This window comes from Chiloscyllium plagiosum, unplaced genomic scaffold (genome assembly GCF_037043375.1).
Source record: "Chiloscyllium plagiosum isolate Xiang-an unplaced genomic scaffold, Cpla_swu_hap1 HiC_scaffold_12, whole genome shotgun sequence".
NCBI classification, from domain to species: domain Eukaryota; kingdom Metazoa; phylum Chordata; class Chondrichthyes; order Orectolobiformes; family Hemiscylliidae; genus Chiloscyllium; species Chiloscyllium plagiosum.
This window is the reverse complement of record NW_028270150.1, coordinates 106,035,143-106,052,923: the sequence shown is the minus strand read 5'-3', so window position 1 is coordinate 106,052,923 and position 17,781 is coordinate 106,035,143. Positions and strand designations below refer to the sequence as shown.

Genomic DNA, 17,781 nt, shown 5'->3' with positions numbered 1-17,781 from the left:
CAGTTAATGGCTACACTCACATATCAAAAACATTGATGAAAACGTACAATGTATTTGAATGGCAAAAGGAAGACTGGGGAGAAAGGAGAAACGATATCTTAATGTCCTTCACCATAGCAAGGCAGTAGTAAATAGTTTCATCTCAATTTGAGTTACCACCCACTTGTCAATGCAGGATAAGGAGAAACTAAATGCTAACTTCCCAGAGAAAAGAAAAATCAACTTAATAAAACAGCAGACAGAAAGCTGTTCCAATTGAATGTCTGGAGACACAAATTAGGTACTGATCTCAGAATCTCTCTAAAGTCAACACGTTACCCCATCTATTCTCCCGACACACAAAAGGGAACACTCTGAAAACACAAAACATACAGACATCATTATCCAAAGAGAAATGTACAATGAATAAAAACACTATCCCCATCTTACCTCTCTACAAAATGCAGGTGTATACAAATCTTGTTTTTACACTTTGGTCCTATTGCAACTAACAGATAAATACATATGAAACCCAACTTCAAATAAAGAAGCTTTAATTACAGCTAAAAATTGAGAAGTCAGTTCTAGCATTCAGGACAGATTTTTGAAACATACATTTCCCACATTGCATCAGTAACAATTTTAACCAAAAGTATGTGTGTATATAATATATATAGAACTTTCTGAAGTCTATATATTTCTCATTCTTTACTCCATAGCGCAGTCTCCCACTCTTGTCAACTCATCCTGAGGAGTTTCTTTTCATCTGTTTCAAAATTTAATGATTACATTCTACGAAATCTTTACATGAAAATTCCCAACAAGATTTTCATCCCTCAATATACTCTTTTCTATTGATGCTATTTATATGAATTTTAAGGAAGTGTCTGACAAAGACTCAAGAAATAAGCTGGTTAACGGAATCTCATGGAATAAGAGAGAGTCAGTCTGAGCTTAGCTAAAAATACTCAAGGATTGAAAACATCGTGGCACATGGATGTTGAGTGGAAGATGTTAGGCAGCGATGTTCCCCAAAGATCAACATTAGGATCATCAGTTTTTTTACATATTTTGTATTTGGGATATATATAAAAAATGGCTTGAATATTGGATATCAGCAATATTTTAAAATTTGTTCATTGTAACAAGCTTGAAGAAGCTGTAAACAGTAAGAACAAAACAAATCAATTGCAACTGGACATAGACAGGCTAGCTGAATGGACAGACAAGCAACAGAGAAATGTGAGATGATGCATTTGCCATGAGAAATTATGGGGCAGGCAATAAAGACTTAATGGCACAGTTTTAAAGACTGCAGGGACAGAAAGGCTTGAGAGCGCCTGTGAATCAATTTTGGAAGATGGCAGAACATATTGAGAGAACAGCTAGCGAAGCATGTGAAAATTTGGGTTTCATAAATAAAAATGTACGCCCCAGTCCCCTGAGAGAGTGGGATAGAGACCACTCCCTCAGAAACAGAAGGGTGTGGTCCAAAAGAGGGGATGGTGCTCAAAAAGGCAGGAGCAGATGAAGGTGGAGCAAAGACAGTGGTAAGAAAGCAGCTGGGTTGATGGGTTTGGCGCCGGGAGAGCAGAGGGTGAATAGGTTTGGCGCCGGGAGAGCAGAGAGTGATTAGGTTTGGCGCCGGGAGAGCAGAGAGTGAATAGGTTTGGCGCCAGGAGAGCAGAGAGTGAATAGGTTTGGCGCCAGGAGAGCAGAGGGTGAATAGGTTTGGCGCTGGGAAAGCAGAGGGTGAATAGGTTTGGTGCTGGGAGAGCAGAGGGTGAATGTTGCAGAGACACTTGTGGGAATGAAAAAGCTACACAATGTGGACATACCCATGTTGGACTGGGGTGGACAAAATCACACAGAAACAGTTTACAGTTTGATAGGTTTATTCCAACTCTCAAGCTTTCAGAGTGCCGCTCCTTTGTCAGGTGAAGTTTCCTTCATCAGGCTTAACCCCACGAAGGAGTAGTGCTCCACAAGTTTGTGATTTGAAATAAACCGCTGGACAAAAAACATAGGCTTAAGGAGGTTCCAATGTGTACGTATTGCTTGGTTAAAAATATTATTGATGCAATCTTATTAAAAAGACAATTATTTTACAAACATACAATATTCCTCTTTGTATCAAAATGTATAGAAATTTGTTTCACTGTTTTCCGTGTCATTGGTGTTTACTTATGTCTGCGCCAATTTTGTGCTTCAATAAAAAAAAACTGTGAAAGAACTGCAGATGCTGGAAATCAGAAACAAAAACAGAAATTGCTTGAAAGTCTCAGCAGGTCCGGCAGCATTTCTGGAGAGAAATCAGAGTTAACATTTTGGGTCGAGTGACCCTTCTTCAGAGCTGCCAGTTTGATGTGAACTTGGAATTCTTTAAGCCAAAGCTATTGCTGAAACAGGGTTTAGAAGGTGTTCACAGAAGACTTTGAGTTAGTTTGAAAATATTACGAACAAATTTGATTAAGACATCAAGATTCAAGCCAGGCCGATAACTGCAGTCACCAGTTTTGTTTAATTGCAGACAGCTCTCTGATAAGGTAACATATGATATACTGCTTTGCAGCTTTGGTTGGCATGCCTTCAAAACATCATCACTGCATCAAGCAGTACACAAATACTAAAGATTTTTGACAAAATAAAAGAACATATTAACCTCTCAGATTTTTGCGCAAATGGAAAATTAATTTCACGAAAATGCAAGAGGAGTGGCGAGTTTTCACAGAAGAAAGAGAGAAGCCAGAAATTCTTTAAAAAAAGAATTTAAATGGAAAGCTACAACTTCACTGTTGACTGTCACCAAAGCCCCTTCTTCCTTGCTCTCCACATTCCATCCCTTCATACTTCTCTTCCAGCTACGTCATACATGGTTTGCTTTTATATAAGTCCACAGCTTCCTTCTAACTGACTCATTGAGGCACTTGGCTCTGTCGCCATATGGTCAGGGACTTCAAGTGCTCAATCTCACTGTCTCATTGACCTTCCCGTCTAGTGCACCTGCTGAGCGCTAAGTCTTACCAACCTTCTTCCTCATTTAAACAGTTCAACAGAGCTGTCAACAGATCAGCTCTCACTGCCCTTCTCCCCATCACACTCCAGAATATCTGTGCACTGTGAGCAAGATGATTGCTATTGTGAGTTTACTCTGGATGACTAGACCAACATTTATGGGCTTTAATGAGCGTCTAACTCAGGACTGATAACACCTTCCTACTCGAAGAAGCCTCCTACCTGGGGTGGTGCTGGAAAAGCACAGGTGGTCAGGCAGCATCAGAGGAGCAGGAGAATTGACGTTTTGGACATAAGCCCTTCATCAGGAATGAGTCTTATGCCCAAAACATCAATTCTCCTGCTCCTCAGATGCTGCCTGACCTGCTGTACTTTTCTAGCACCACACTCTCTACTCTGATCTCCAGCATCTGCAATCCTCACTTTCGTCTACCTAGATACTTATCCCTGATCTGATGCTTAGTCCTCCTGCACTTTCTTCTCCTTTGCACACCTCACCTTGTTGGACCCCTCTCAATTCTCAAAAGTAATCTCTCTCTGTACATGCCTCCCAAGTATTCTTTTTAATTCACTCACAGGAGAATGTAGTGGTCAGCCAACCTCTCGAAATGCTGAGGTCCACGAGATGTCAGGTCTACCCACAACACTGTCGGGAAAACATCTCCAGGAATTTGACCCAGAGATAGTGAAGGAAAGGAAGCTTTGAGATTCCAAATCCAGATAGTGAGTGGCTTGAGGGATATTTCAGGTTTGGTTTTTTGCCATGGCACGTAACCGCAGTACTCCTGTTGTGCCAATTATAAATAATCTGGATAATTTTCTTGCTTGCTGTCCATCTATTCTTGACCTTCCTATTCATGAACCCATCTACTTCTGTCCGTTCACTTAGCAAAATCTCTCCACAAATACCACAAATGTCCCAAACGTACATGGGCCTTTGGCACTCATTCTCTAAACTTCTGCAGCTCTTGATCTGCTCCACTTTCGGTGCTCTGTTCCTGATTATAACCAATACATGTCCCCTCCCACCTCACGTTATCAACGCACATTATCAAGTGCTGCTAAAACTGCTCCAAACCATACCTGAATGACAAATGTGAGCTCTGGCTTCTTTTCTCCACGGCACACCTCTGTGAATAACAAGGCCTTCCGAGAGTGAAGACAGCCACACTCGCGTGAGACAAATACAGTCATCGACTACCCCAAAATTCAAAAACACCGACGAGAGTGACGTCAGCACAAAGCAAAGAACTGATTGATAGGAACTGGTTCTTGCTCCACTGCAGGCAAAGAAGCCAGATGTTTGGTTATCTGTTAATTGGTTACAGTGCGTTCTAATCTCAAGTTTGGGCAGAGTATACACATTCGTGTTAATGTAATACCATAAAGTGCAAGTGAATATAATTAATGAATCAAAAACACATTAAGAATGGTAGTATTGGTGATGTTTCAAAGCTGCAGTACATGGGAGCTCATGGACATCAATGTGATCCAAGGCAAAAACATCTGCGGTAACTCTTTGAAGTTGTAGCAGCCTCAGCTCGGATCTTGAGCTGAAGGCTGAACTCCAGATGTTGCAAAACATCAGCGATGGAGCAAGCTACCTGAATTCTTTGTATCAAGAGGCTGTCACACCTCTTAAGATAGAGTGCTCTTGTAGGACGATAGGATGTTAGTGTCACACACAGCAGGGTGTGATCGCAAGTGAGCTAGGCAAGGGATTAAGAAGACAGGAGTGTTAGCATCTACAATTGTCCAACAGGTTTGAAGTTCTCTCAGATTGTTAGGATGACAGCAGGGTCTGTGGGATTGATGAGCAAAATAACCATGGTATGCCTATACAGGAGTCACTAGGAATGTAATGGTGGTAGGGGACATTATAGATTAGATTAGATTACTTAGTGTGGAAACAGGCCTTTCGGCCCAACAGGTCCACACCGACCCTCCGAAGAGCAACCCACCCAGACCCATTCCCCTACGTTTACCCCTTCACCTAACACTACCGGCAATTTAGCATGGCCAATTCACCTAACCTGCACATCTTTGGACTGTGGGAGGAAACCGGAGCACCCAGAGGAAACCCACGTAGACATGGGGAAAATGTGCAAACTCCACACAGACAGTTGCCAGAAGCGGGAATTGAACCCGGGACTCTGGCGCTGTGAGGCAGCAGTGCTAACCACTGTGCCGCCCACAGTGAGGGGGATTGACATTGAACTCTGCAAAGAGTGCGAGTCCAGAGTACACTCGATGCCAAGGTTCAGGATTCCTGCTCTGACTTGGAGAAAAACTTGCAGTAGGAGGTGGAGGATCCAGTTGTCATGGTCCTTGAGGGCACCGATGAAATAGGCACAACCAGCAAAGAGTACTGCATAGCTAGTATGAGGAACACGGCACCAAAATAAGCAGAAACTTCAAAGGTAATAATCTCTGACTATTACCTGAACCTATGCAAATTGATATAAGGTAGACAAGGTTGAGAGATAAATGTGGCTGAAAGACAGGTATGAGAGAAGTGGGTTCTGGCTCATGGGATACCAGCACTGATACTGGGGCAAGTGAAAGATTTGTCACATATATCTTCAAGATGCAATGAAAAGTGTTCTGTTGCCACAATCTGGTGCCATTTTAAGCTACAATAAGTATAAAAAGCGATCACTTAAATAAGAATTCATCTTCTGTGCAATTTGGGTCTCAAACACGGGTTTAGGACTTCTGCAAGGTGTTCCAATCCTCAAGAAGTCAGGCTCCAAAGACAGCAACGAAACTGGTACCCCAGCGGACCCGGACTCTGCTGCAGTCAGTGCCTCACCGCCACCACCATGAGTCCAGACACCAGGCACCACAACTGCTGCTAGGAGTCCTGGTCCACATCATCGAAGCTGCAGCCACTACCCCACCGACACTATTCCAGCCTTGAAGATGAAGGAAGGAAGAAAGAAAGAGACGAAAACAAGATGAAAAGAACATGGAGAAAACGATGCCATCAGCCTGGAGCAAATGCGCTCTAATGAGCCCAAACACTACCTACTGTGCCGGCACCATCTTTGTTTCAGCTGGTGGGATCTGTACCATTCTGACAAGTCTACACCTGAACTATACAGGAAGTAATGTCATTGTGAACTAATGAGATGTAAACTAAATATTAGGACAAGGACCCAAATTTGGCAGAATGTAGTAAATTAAAGAGAGGGGAATTAATGTGGCAAATAATGAATAGAATGATAAGAATGGACAGAGAACTCAGACTTAAGAGCAAACCAGCAGATAAGACTAGGAGGTTATAAGAATAATATCAATAGTAGCATCGCCAACTTTAAGGGCATTTAAATGGTCATTGGATAAATATATGGATGAAAATGGAATAGCATAGGTTAGATGGGCTTCAGATTGGTTTCACAGGTCGGCGCAACATTAAGGGCCGAAGGGCCTGTACTGCATTATAATGTTCCATGTTCCAATACAAGGACAAAACCGAAGGCATTATATTTGAATGTACATAGCATCTGAAACAAAACAGATCATCTAGTTGCATAAATTGAGATAAGTGGGTGCAATCTAGCCGGTTAGGGATAGTCAAAATAGTTTTACAAAGGGTAGGTCGTGCCTCACAAACTTTATTAAGTTCTTTGAGATGGTAACCAAACAGGTGGATGTGGTATATATGGATTTCAGTAAGACGTTTGATAAGGTTCTCCACGGTAGGCTCTTGCACAAAATACGGGGGCAAGGGATTGAGTGTGATTTAGCGGTTTGGATCAGAAATTGGCTAGCTGAAAGAATGGTGGTGGTTGATGGGAAATATTCATTCTGGAGCTCAGTTACTAGTGGAGTACTGCAAGGATCTGTTTTTGATCCACTGTTGTTTGTCATTTATATAAATGATCTGGATGAGGGTATAAAGGGATGGGTTAGTAAATTTGTGGATGACACCAAGGTCGGTAAAGTTGTGGATAGTGATGATAGATGTTGTAGGTTACAGAGGGACATATATAAACTGCAGAGCTGGGCTGAGAGGTGGCAAATGGAGTTTAATGCAGGAAAGTGTGAGTTGGTTCACTTTGGAAGGGGTAACAGGAATGCAGAGTATGGAGCTAATGGTAAGATTCTTGGTAGTGTAGATGAGCAGAGAGATCTTGGTGTCCAGATACATAGATCCCTGAAAGTTGCCATCCAGGTTGATAGGGCTGTAAAGAAGGCATACCATGTTTTAGCGCTTATTGGTAGAGGGATTGAGTTTCGGAACCACGAGATCGTGCTGCAGCTGTACAAAGCTCTGGTGCAGCCGCACTTGGAGTATTGCATACAGCTCTGGTCACCGCATTATAGGAAGGATGTGGAAGCTTTGGAAAAGGTTCGGATGAGATTTACTAGGATGTTGCCTGGTATGGAGGGAAGGTCTTATGAGGAAAGACTGAGGGATTTGAGACTATTTGTGAGAGAGAAGGTTGAGAAGTGACTTAATTGAGACATATAAGATAATCAGAGGGTTAGATAGCTTGGATAGTGAGAACCTTTTTCCTTGGATGGCGATGGCTAGCACTAGGGGACACAGCTTTAAATTGATGGGTGATAGGACAGATGTCAGAGGTAGTTTCTTTACTCAGAGTAGTAGGGGCATGGAATGCACTGCCTGCAACAGTAGTAGACTCGGCAATTTTAAGGGCATTTAAATGGTTATAGGATAGGCATATGGATGGTAATGGAATAGTGTACGTTAGATGGGCTTCAGATTGGTTCACAGGTTGGCGCAACATTGAGGCCTGAAGGGCCTGTACTGCGCTGTTAAGTTTGATGTCCTCGTGGCCATTACTGAGACATGGGTGCAGAATGACCTAGATTGGAATCTAAATATTGAAGAGTATGTGCCATTTAAGAAGGACAGGCAGTTATGAAAGAATAGTAAACATCTGGAGGAATTGAATTGAGAAGCAGAGCAGTTAAATTAAACAAATAGATAATCTTGGGTAAAGCTTGAATAACCACAGGCTGCTCTAATCTCAATATTACAAAATGGAAATAGAACAACTGGAGAAGATGGAAAACAAAGATCTAGGAGGGTTCTACGACAGAAACTGCACTACTGCTCAGAATACTGGACTTTGCCCTTATAGGGTTTATTTTATGATTTATGCTGTCAATGTTCCATCATGTTACAGCTGAATGCAAATTAAATGGATTATTTGCTCGGATAAAGGTGAGGAACTGTAGACCAGTTCATTAACAAAATCAATTGCAGTATATCCTCTTTAACGTAATCATTAAATAGAAATGCACCTTTTCAATATAAATAGCAGGCTAACTATGGAATATGGTTGTAACTGGTTTCATATTTTCAACCTATGTACACTAATTAAAAAAGGGAAAACTACATGTTTCTCAGCAGCTATTACTTTTAAGTAAAACAGGAAATTGACAAAATAAATAATTATCTGAGAAAATACTTGCCTTGTATCATCAGCATTGCAATATCATAAATCCACAGGGTTGGAGCTCACTCTCCAACCCTTCATGTAATGTTGCATTTTCTCCCCTCAAAACTTGGACAAAACACCAATTAAGTTTATAATCATATTTTAAATCACAACTGGAGTTTCACCTTGAAGTACCAAGATTCAAAGAGATCAAAAACCATCTAGAGTAGCGCGTAGCTGTTTCAGATCCTCAATATTAATGCAATGTTATTTTATCAGAACTTAAACAGAAGAGTCTTGTTAAAAAAAAAGCCTGCTGCAAATTAAGCACTGCCTTTTCACAACGTTAGCTGTAAACAACAAGAGCAGCGACAAGGCACCAAGTCATTGCCATCATGCAGATTCCAGTTAGGACCAACACCATCACCAACCTACTTTGTTTCAAAGTATGTGTGGTTTTGTTTTGAATCTGTTCCTACCACATCAGGCAATTGAGCAATTAATGCCACGGAAATTTTGCAAACGTGCATCATTCATTATGCTCCCAATTATATACCCATGCCACTCAAATGGGAAAATAGTTACCAATGATCTGGATGGGGGCCAAAACAGGCCAATAGCCTAAGATTTCTCTCAATCATAAGATATCGTCTGCTGACAAACTTCCCCAGTCTTCATTTTGGTTCTAAAACACAAAATTAAGCAGCATGTGAGAATTAATGATTTTCTTCTCGTATTCCTTCGGAACAGAAGCAAAGTTATTAACATGACAGAACAAACTCATACAATTATATATCATGCAGCCACATTATTTCACATTAGTGCAAGGAAGTAAGAGCAGGACATGAAGTAAGTTGAAGAATGCAACAATAACAGCTGAACTTCTACGATATAAAACTTTTAAGCAATTGCTTTATTCAAATGAAAATATTGGCCCACAACTGTAAACTACTGCTGAAAGTGCACTTTTTCTGAATTGGTGCAAAGTGCTTCAAAACTGTTAGTTTGCAGAAGACAGATTCTTAGTTCATGACCTGCATATGTTATAGCAAAAGTCTGAATTAAAGTCTGGGCTCGAAAAAAATGCATGGCAGCTCTGAGTGCAAACACTCCAATTAATTATTTGTGGACAACAGGAAGTGCACAAATGATCAAGGTATGACTGGGACAGGATCCACAGTCACATATTTATTTACAGTCTGCAAGCTGGAAAAGTAAGTAAGGAAAAGAAAGATAAAAGGATTAAAATTGTCTGTTTTCATCAATTCGATCCTATGTAGTCATCACCACATAATCAGAAAGTACAAGTTATAGCTAAAAAGTTCTGCCATTAGTATACAGACCCATCTCTGAAACTGGCATAATACGCTGGAGCTACCATACATGCTACTAAATACTTCACCTAAACAGATCATGGCATCATGGCATTATCTTGCCGAGCACCAGAAACTAATGTTATTGGTTTTGAACATTTCATTCTGTTGGGAAAAAGAAAAATATGCAAATAGATGCCCATAAGAACTACATGCACCTATCAAACATCATTAGAAATATCAGTTTAATCATCTTGAACATCTAACAAAAAAGGAAAATGGCACTCCATTTTGAATTGAGAAGAATGCCATCCAGACAACATCAGTTTTCAAACTGTATTGGTTCTAGTTTTTGCAACTAGTATTTCAAGCTAGAACATGTGAAACAGTCTCAGCCAGCTCACGCCATGATAACAACTTCCAACTCTTTGAGAAACTGAGTAAGAAACAACAGCCATAACAAAATACTGCAAATTTTAAGAACAAAAGAGACCTCAGAGTGATGAAATAGGTGGTTCAATTAGAGATTGCACAAAGTGAATGTGGGAGGTAGGAAAATTTACTCAGTAACAGGAGTAATGCTCTGCATTGAAACAGAGCTTCAGATTTTCATTCTGTATTTAGCCAACTATGCAAATAGCAAAGTTTATCTTTTTGGAGCAGCAACTGGATTCAAATCAGATTAAAAACTGTAACTAGCCTCAAGTTAAAAATCTATACCCAAGGTAAAATGGAATTACTTCACATTTGTCCAAGACTCAATTATCGTGAATACAACTTTAGCTCTCCTATCCTGATAGACTTGGCAGGCTGGCCTGGCACATCACCTGTCAGCTGCTACGTATATGTTATCTTCCTCCAATATAGCTAATGGAGCTGTTGTGAGCAACAGTGAGGCCTTTCTGCAGATTTCCATTTCTAGAATTTTGATATTTTTGGGCTATTTCTTAATTGAATCAAGAATACGGCACGGTGGCACAGTGGTTAGCACTGCTGCCTCACAGCGCCAGAGACCTGGGTTCAATTCCCACCTCAGGTGACTCTGTGTGGAGTCTGCACATTCTCCCCACGTCTGCGTGGGTTTCCTCCAGGTGCTCCGGCTTCCTCCCACAATCCAAAAATGTGCAGGTTAGGTGAATTGGCCACGCTAAACTGTCCGTAGTGTTAGGTGAAGGGGTAAATGTAGGGTAATGGTTCTGGGTGGGTTGCGCTTCGGTGGGTTGGTATGGACTTGTTGGGCCGAAGGGCCTGTTTCCACACTAAGTAATCTAGTAATGCCACTGTTTCACTGAAGTAACTGAACCAACCAGAAAGCAGCCTGTGCTGCATAGGTAGCCTGTGAAGATTAAAGAGCCAAGAGTTCCAAGCACAGAAGTTCCAGTGTCACCATGTAGCTCACAGGAAGCAAGGCAATTATGGTCAAAGCTGACAGAGCCCACAACAAAAGCCTTCTGAAAATCCTTGCAGGAGTTAATTTCTCACACAGGTTAGCAATCAAAGTTAGAGCACTTGATATCTGGGGCAATATACTCATATGGATTGAGAACTTGCTATCAGATGGAAAAAAAAAATAGGCATAAAAGGACCTATTATGATTAGTGAGGTACTGCAAGGATCAGTGCTAGGGCCATAGCTGTTCAATATTTGTAGAAGTGATCCGGGTGTGGGGACCAAATATAATTTCCAAATATGCAGATGACAAAACTGGAGAAGAATTCGAGTTGCAAGGAGGATACAAAGAATTTTCAGAGATTTGGACAGGCTGAGTGTGAGAGGAGGAACAGGGCTGATAGAATGTGAATAAGTGGATAACTTCACACTGTGAAGGAGGAAACAAAGACACTGGACTCAATCTTGGCAAGTTTCTACCCTAGAAAGCTGTGGAAGCTCCATCGTTAAGCATATTCAAGACTAAAGCATTCCCTTGCTTTCCTTTCTCACCTCCTCTCAACCACAGCCTAGAAACTATTCATGCACTGTTCAAGTGCTCATGGTTGAGTTAACAGAAGTGTGGTATTATAAAAACTGAAAGCCCACCTCAATTTATTCATCTCAAAAACAAATAATCAGGAACCAATCTGAATAGAGTATAGCTTGGAGAATGACTTTCATAAGGTTATTGACTGAACCAGTTCAAGTGAACAGAGAAATACATTTGGTTCAGAAACCAGACAGACAGTTAGAAAAGGTGCTGACCATCAAATTGCATGACCATCCAAGACACAGAGCTATCATTTCAAAGAGCTCAAGCAAGAATTTGAGTGAAATCAGCAACATAACCTATGACCTTCGGAGTGGATCACTCATTGTAAACCAGAAAATGTGTTAATCCACTGTGCTGTTCTTAAAGTACACATTGAGTTTTTTTAAGCATTCATTTTCTTTCACCTCTGAGCTGTCCTTGGAATTATTCACAGTGGGTGCTATTCAACTAATACAATTCATCCTTTTGATTGATAGCCAACCAGCATTAAATTTTATCAATGCAAGGGTAGACTGCAAGATGGCAGTAATTCATTTTGTCACGTGCACAGCACAAATTTTTAATTCATTGAAATTGGTCCCTGATTACATTTTTTCGAGCCCTAAAATTCATAGTGAACAGTACATTCAGTTAGATCTGTATTAAAAGCATAGATTATTCATCTATTCTAGGGAAAGCGAATGATGATTTTCAGAGAGTGAGAAATTCAAAACTTCATACTAAATTTGATAATTGTTAGAAGAGGGGACCAACATTTTGAAATGTTAAAGTAATACTTAGTTAGATAATTGATGCTAAAACTCAGAAATTGATTACACAAGATGCACTGACCTTGCCCAGTAATATGAAATCAGCAAATGACGACAGGATAAGATACCTCAAAAGATAAATTTCAATATTCATCTCACTGCCCAAACTCTTCCCTGAAACAGGAATTCTCTCAACTTTTTATGTCAAAAATCCTACAAAGACATATTAAAATTGCCTACTGCTGGACATCTGAAGTGCAAAATGCCCATAAATAAGTTCACACTTACCTCCATCGCCTAAACATCTTAATTTTTACATACTACAGCATTAATGGCATTATCAGATTCAGAGTGCTCATGCACTTTCTTCCCCATCTGTATAAATACTAACATCAGATTGAAAGCTCATACATATACAGTACCTCATTCATTATTGAAAACTGCCTTAAATTAAAGAAGCTCACAAATTGATAAATTATTGCTAACCTGCATAAATGTAACTTGTAACAGAAATCTGAAAATAAATGGCTGTGTGGATGAAGTACTTTGCAATAGACATGAATATTAAAATGCCCAGAGTATTGTCAAAATATACAAAGTGAAAGTGACATTTGGTAAAGCAGGGGCAAGCACACTACTGTACAGATACACACAGTGCACAATATGAAAAGTCATATAAACTCATTTACATAGCCCAAGCCAAAGAAAGCAACCCTACACAGGCCAAGGTCATTCTTAGACAACACCCAGTTTTATCACACCAGCACACTGATTGGAGGCACTATGCAGGTCACCTGCCTCACTTCTTGAACAGTAATGGCATAGGGGAGGACAGGTGCAGAAATTGGGATCCGAGAACTATAACATTGATCCAAAGACACAAAAAATAACTTTTGATTGTTTTTACTGCCCATTAGCCAAACATACAGAAATAGACAGCAGAGACACTAATGGCTTTCCACATAGATCAGACTCTCCAGAAGTGAGCAATCACCAAACTTACATTAAAATATTCTATTACAAAAGACATGTAACATTAGAGATAACATGTAACATTAGAAATCTCAAATTCCTATTCAGAATAAATTCCATTTAAAGCACTCAAGAAAAGTTACCAAAATGGAAGACTCAGATTAATATTTGAGTAGAAACAAAATAGATGAATTTCTGATAAATTGACTGTTCCAAGCAGTCCAGATACACGAGAATAGTTTTGCAGAAGCAAACTGCAGTGTGTGAATGTGTCAAGAAAGCCAAGAGGCAGCTGTACTGTAATAGATATCGCTGAGGCACCAACAGAAACCCATAAAAGTGACTTGAATATTAAAAAAATGCAGGGGATGTGGGTATTACTGGCAAAGCTAATATATCTTGTCCATCTCTAATTGCTGTTGAGAAGGTGCAGATGGACCATCTTGAACTGTGGCAGTCTGGCATTGAAATTCATCAGAGGGTTATTTCACTTTCTTCTCAGTGATCTTTACAAAAGGAGGCTTACCCACCCTCTCTATCGTGTTTCACTATTCAATTAGAACACCACTTATCAGTCCCTTAATAGTCTTCCCAAAACGTCTCCATTGTAAGTTTTAAAGCTTTCAAGTGATCCACTACCTCAACAGCATTTGAGGAGAATAAGAGGCAGATTTCCTTTAACATGTATAAAAAGAAGTGCTTTCTAAGATGAGTTGGATTGAAGGATCTGTTTCCATGCTCTGACGTTATTACTCTATAAGGTGGCTTGGAAATCTGACTGGCATCTGAATGACAATCCTTGTAGAAGGCATGTCACTGCTGATCTGTATACAGCCACACATTAGGCCACATAATAAGATAAGAACTCATGTGTTGCAGATAGTGTATCAGTCTGGATAGAGGATTGGCTACCTAATAGAAGTCAAAGTTAGGATAAGGGGGGAGCTTTTTAGGATGGCAAACCTAACACATGCATGGCATAGTTGTAACTTTAATGGTGCAGCCCTTTGTTCTGAACTTTCCCCACAAGAAGAAATAATTAATCTCTGCTTACTCTGGATCTTTAAATTATCTTAAACACCTCAACCTCTAAAGTGACCAATAATTTTGATCTAGAAACCAACTTAACTTCTCTTCAGGATGGTCAGTGGATGCAAAATGTTAACTCAGCTTACTCTCCACAGATGCTGCCAGATCTGCTGAGTTTTCCCAGCAATTTCTGTTGCTGTTTTTGATTTCCAGCATCCAAACTCATACAGCATAGAAACAGACCTTTCAATCCAACTTGTCTTCTCTTCATCTTGTTTCTGTTATTAGGCACAACTTGTTGCATGAGTGACCACTCAAGGTACTTTGTGCAGATAATCTAGAATCATTGTTCTTTTAGCCATCAGCTTCTACTCTTGCTTGATATCCTGTTTTGCTTTTGTTCAGTATTCTGTTACTTTTATGTTGTTTAAATCAAACATAACAACATGAGGTCCTGTTGACAAATGATTGCTTTACCATATGCTTTCAATTGTGTCACAATTTGGCCTCTGGACTGCCCTCAAAAGACTAGTTCTACAAAGACAATGGATGAATGGATGTACAAATCCAGGAGTAGATTACAATATTCTTTATTGCATACAAGACCATAAGATGCAGGAGCAGAAACAGTCCATTCAGCCCATTAGGTCTGCTCCACCATTCAATGTGAACTTCAACGCCACTTTTTCTATCTTTTCCCTTCATTCCCTTACTGATTAAAAATCTGTATCTCAGCCTTGAACATACTTAATGACCCAGCCTTGATAACCCTCTGAAGTAAAGAATTCCACAGAGTCACTACCCTCTGAGACAAGAAATTCTATCACATCTGTTTTAATCGTGCGATCCCTCATGCCCTCTGGTTCAGCACCTTATACAAGGATTGCCATTCAGATGCCAGTCAGATTTCCAAGCCACTTTATAGAGTCATAAAGTCAGAGCACCGAAACAGATCCTTCAATCCAACTCATCTGTACTGACCAGCCGTCCCAAACTAACCTAGTCCCATTTGCCAAATCCCTGGAAATCTTTCCTCTTCATATACCCATCCAAAAGCCTTTTAAATGCTATAATTGTAGCAACCTCTACCACACTCTCTGGCAGCTCATTCCATACAGACACCACCCTGTGTGAAAATGTTGCCCCTTAGGTCCCTTTTAAAATCTTTCCCCTCCACCTTAAACCTATACTCTCTAGTTTTGGACTCCCCTACCCTAGCAAAAATACCTTAGCTACTTACATTGAATAACCTCATCATTTCATAAGCCTCTATAAAGGTAACTCGTCAGCCTGTGATACTCCAGGGAAAATAGTCCCAGCCTATTCAACCTATCCCCACAGCTCAAACTTTCCAATCCTGGCCACATCCTTGCAAGTCTTTTCTGCACCCTCTCAAGTTTAGCAATATTTCTCATATAGAAGGGTCACCAGAATTGTACACAGTATTCCAAACGTTGCCTCACCAATGTCCTGTACAGCCGCAACATGACATCCGAACGCCTATACTCTGACCAATGAAAGCAAATGTGCCAAACACCTTCTTCACCATCCTGTCTACCTGCGGCTCCACTTTCAGAGAACAATGCACCTGCACCACTAGGTCTCTTTGTTCAGCAACACTCCCCAGGACCTTATCATTAAGTGTATAAGTCATGCCCCGGTTTGCCTTACCAAAAATGCAGCACCTCACATTTATCTAAATTAAACTCCATCTGCCACATCTCAGCCCATTGGCCCATCTGATCAAGGTTGCTTTCTACAGAGATAATCTTCTTCACTGTCCACTAAACCACCTATTTTGGTGTCAGCTGCAAACTTATTAACCATTCCTCCTCCATACATATCCAAATCATTATACAGAAGATGAAAAGCAGTGGACCCAGCAGTGATTTTTGTGACACACCACTGGTCACAGGCCTCCAGTCCAAAAAACAACCTTCCACCACCACCCTACCTTCAAGCCAATTTTGCATCCAATTGGCTATTCCCTCTGGATCTTATGTGATCTAAGCTTTTTAACCAGTCTATTATGCGGAACCTTGTCAAATGCTTTGCTGACGTCCATATAGACAATGTCTATCACTCTACCTTCATCAATTTCCTTTGTCACCTCTTCAAAAATACTTAAGTTAGTGAGAATGATGTTCCATGCACAAAACCACACTGACTATCGCTAATCAGTTCTTGCATTCCAAATGCATGTAAATCCTGATCCTCAGAATCCTTTCCAACAACTTACCCATCACTGATATAAGGCTAACCAGTCTATGGTTCCTTAGCGTTTCCTTACAGCCTTTCTTAAATAATGGTCACCTTGGTCACCAGTTATCTCAATGCAGACCAAGCAACACAGTTTTGTCAGAGTCACACAGAAGTACAGCATGGAAACAGACCCTTCGGTACAACTTGTCCATGCCGACCAGATATCCTAACCTAATCTAGCCCTATTGGCCAGCACTTGGCCCATATCCCTCCAAACACTTCATATTCATATACCCATCCAGATGCCTTTTAAATGCAGTAATTGTACCAATCTCCACCACTTCCTCTGGTAGCTCATTCCATACACGCACCACCCTCTGTATGAAAAAACTGTCTCTTAGGTCCCTTTTACATCTTTCTCCTCTCACCCTAACCTTTTCCCTCTAGTTCTGGACTCCAACACTTCAGGGAAAAAGACTTTGTTTATTTATCCTACCCATGTCCATGATTTTATAAACCTTGATAAGATCACCCCAGCCTCTGATACTCCAGGGAAAACAGCCCCAGCCTATTCAGCCTCTCCCTGTATCTCAAATCCTCCAACCCTGGCAACATCCTTGTAAATCTTTTCTGAACCCTGTCAGGTTTCACAGCATCCTCCCCATAGCAGAGGGACCAGAAATGAATGCAGTATTCCAAAAGTGGCCTAACCAACGAAATAAGCAGTACAACTGCAACATGACTTTCCAACTCCTAAACTCAATGTACTGACCAATAAAGGCAAGCATACCAAACACCTTCTTCACTATCCTATCTACCTGTGACTACTTTCAAGGAACTATGAAGCTGCACTCCAAGGTCTCTCCTTAGGACCTTCCCATTAAGTGTATAAGTCCTGCTAAGATTTGCTTTTCCAAAATGCAGCTCCTCAAATTTATTTAAATTAAACTCCATCTGCCACTCCTCAGCCCATTGGCCCATCTGATCAAGATCCCATTGTACTCTGAGGTAACCTTTGCTGTCCACTACATCTCCAATTGTGTGCCATCTGAGAACTTAGTAAGTATACCTCCTATGTTCTCATCCAAATAATTTATATAAATGATGAAAGGTAGTGGATCCAG

The 17,781-nt window shown here is 40.6% G+C and overlaps 1 protein-coding gene across 3 annotated transcripts in view; it reads right to left on the bottom strand.

Moving 5' to 3' along the window:
• LOC122551886 (AP-1 complex subunit sigma-2) overlaps window positions 1–17,781 on the bottom strand; it is a 43,296-nt gene that overhangs the window by 9,151 nt on the left and 16,364 nt on the right. The window contains exon 5 of one of the 3 annotated variants that reach the window (XR_006312227.2): window positions 8,994–9,093. The exons of the other annotated variants lie outside the window; for them this stretch is intronic. The gene's annotated coding sequence lies outside the window, so the exon portion shown is untranslated. The remainder of the gene's footprint in view (window positions 1–8,993; window positions 9,094–17,781) is intronic. 3 annotated transcript variants of the gene reach the window in all.